We start from the raw sequence: 3,057 nt of genomic DNA, 5'->3' as shown, positions 1-3,057 counted from the left end.
TACCAGGAAACTTATACACAATTTAAAACTAAATCATTACTTAGAGGTGACCACAAAATATCGGTATTTAAAGTCAACATGCGTAGATTAAATACGACTAGTCTAATACTTTTATTACATAAGTTTAAAACATATATAAACTTTTCTTATAACTAGATATAGATGTTTTAGTTATTACTATTAATTACTGCAAAAATGTTTTGAAGCGTTTAGAGTAGTTTTTAAAATAAATAAATAACTAAAAGTTAGGTTTTATAATAAGTTTGTTTTTAAAAACTATTTAGCATTTATCTATAAAAAAACTATTTTTTAATAACAAAGTCTAAAAATAAAAATAATAATAATAATCTAAAAAAGTTGCAAAATTAAAAAGTTATGGTTTTATTTATCTAAATTGAAAGATTGTGTTTTAGAAAATTATGACATATTTTTGTACAACTAAAACTGTTCTTATCAAAGTAAATTTATAGAATTTTATTATAACTAGTCCTAAGTATCTAACATATTTATTAACGCTACTAAAGTTTACATATTGTTAAGAATCAACATTTTAAAACCACTTGGTTAATTTATTACATAAAATACAAGATTTCAATAAAACTTAATAATTATAAAAGACAAACAAATAGCATGTTACATTTTATTCGTGTACACAAAATAAAAACAACAGTAAAACATTCGAATTGAATTTTCTACTTTTGTTCTTTTTTCTTCACCTGTAGATATTACAACAAAATTTAACAATTTACTTATTAAAAATAAATACAAAAAACAATAAGTTATGATTTAAAATTAGTTAGAGAAATTAGATATTTTAATACTTCTGCTAAGGTTATTTATAATTTTCGTTATAAACAACAGAAAATGCCGTAAAATTTAATTTAAAATACAAATTAGGTATTGTTTACGTTAGGTGTCAATGTACCTTGTTAGGAATATTTTTGCTAAAAAAAATATTTAACTAAAACTTTACTCGTTGAAATAAGCTTTTTTTGCAACAATAAATGAAAAAAAAACAATTTTAAAAAAAGATTTTGTACGTTTTTACTTAAATTGAAATAAGCTTTCTTGCAATAATAGAATAAAAAAATAAAAAAACATTTTATATGTTGATACACACATTGAAACAATCTTTTTTAAAATAATAAACAAACAAAACAAATAAACTTACAATTTACTCATTGATACACTTGAGGAAACATTGTTTCTTGCACTTGCACTCATCCCTGCAGTTGTCCAAAGCGCACATTGCCTTGGCTTTTCCCTCTTCGCCAGCTAGGTAGATGTTGTTTAATTATTATTTTGTTGTTTATTATTATTTTATTATTAAATTTTTATACTTCTTCAAAAAACTCAAAAAAATCTTAACTAAGTGTTTTCCACATTCATATAAAGTAAACAGCTAAACAAATTTTTTTGAACCAAACTAAAGCTAGCACCAGTTTATATATTTTCAAAATTAGTTAAGCACGTTCAAACCGCTTAAAATTATAATAATGCGAACATACCAAGTAATAAAATGAACAACAGAAAGTATTTAAAAGATTTACAAGCATTTAAAATACTTTTATTTTGATATTTTTCAAAACTAGTTAAGTAAGATATATACTACAACAATTCATTCGTAAAAAGGATTTATATAAAAAGTGATAATTTTAACAGATACATAATGTCATAGTAAGTTTTTTAACCGTCTAAGTTTAGCATCTGCTCTACAGCTCCATCCAACGGACAAATAATAAAAAAGTAAACAAACCGCAGTTATCCGTAACGCAGGTCTTACAAGCCACCTTGCACTTGCCGTCTTCCATCAGACATTTCCTTATCTTCGCTTTTTCGGCCCATGAGCATTTGAATGCAGATGTTTGTGCGACTGGTAAAATTGTTTGGTAAGAAAAAAATGTTTTTTGAATTATTTGTTTTTTTTCATATAGTTATTTTTATATCAACTTTTATATTGTATTAAATTCATAAAATTTTCTGTTCACTTATACAATTTTATTTTCTTAATAAAGTTGAAAAGTTTAAACTAAAACATAATACGTATAAAACTTTAGGATTAAAGCGCAGTTTACAGCTAGTATAAGTGAACAAATAATTTCAACTTAACTTTCATATATATTAAATTTTTATATATTCTATTTAACTCACCAAACACAAGAGCCAGGAAAAGTGTGAAGAGTGCGAATCTCATTTTTTTTCTATATAAATTTTTCTGTAAAAAGTTTTTCTGAATAAAATGTTTAGTAAATTTGGTTTTCAGTAACGATTTGTACTCGTTGGTTTGAAAATTTTTGTTTTAGAGTTTTAAAAACTTTTAACTTTAACTATGTTTAATTTGTTATGGTTGTTTTTAGGCAAACTTTGTATATCAGCATTTAAAACTTTTTTATTTATGTCTATTTGCTTTAAGACTGCAAAATTTCAGAGTTGCTATAGTTTTTAATATAATTAAATAGTTGTTAAAGTTTATTGAACCAATTGATGACAACTTATTTTCAACGAAAATATTAAAAGTATTTCATTATCATCAAATTATAAATCAATCTTTTTAATACTTCTATTTTTCCTACAATGATTAGCATTAACTTAGCTTTTACTTTTAGTAAGTCTACTAATTCAGTAGACTTGATAAGTGTCATAACTTTTCTTCAATCATACCTGTATTTATACTGTTCAAAAGTAAAAAGAAAAACGCGTTAATAGTAGTAAGAAAAAACGCTGTTGATATCCTGAAGGCAAAACAACAATAAAAAAATATTTGTATGGTTAAAAACATCAATCTCAAAATTTATCTATTGCAAACAAATGCTGAAATGCAATCAGCCTAAAGGCAGTGTACAATTATATAAATGGAATTTTATTATGTAAAGATTAATTTAACTTGATTGATAAAACTTTAAGCGGTTATTGCGGATGTAAATTTTTGTGCTGATGTTTGTTTTATTTGGTTTAACGTTCAAGTAAAATAAATTAAATTTAGCCACACAGTGTTTTGTAAACATATTACACGCTTTTTTGCAATAATATTTCGTGGAAAATTGTCCACGTAAGTAA

General features: G+C 23.9%; 1 long non-coding RNA gene across 1 annotated transcript; it reads right to left on the bottom strand.

The window, feature by feature from the left end:
- Positions 1-626: 626 nt before the first annotated feature.
- On the bottom strand, positions 627-2,299 carry LOC145836126 (uncharacterized). Its single transcript, XR_014369885.1, has 4 exons — positions 2,152-2,299; positions 1,757-1,873; positions 1,172-1,275; positions 627-716 (listed from the first exon to the last, which is right to left on the bottom strand). It is a non-coding gene; the product is annotated as an uncharacterized LOC145836126 (long non-coding RNA).
- Positions 2,300-3,057: the final 758 nt, after the last annotated feature.

Source organism: Thalia democratica, chromosome 5 (assembly GCF_965202585.1).
Source record: "Thalia democratica chromosome 5, ktThaDemo2.hap1.1, whole genome shotgun sequence".
NCBI lineage: Eukaryota > Metazoa > Chordata > Thaliacea > Salpida > Salpidae > Thalia > Thalia democratica.
The sequence above is the reverse complement of the archived record's forward strand: the minus strand, read 5'-3'. Positions and strand labels throughout refer to the sequence as shown.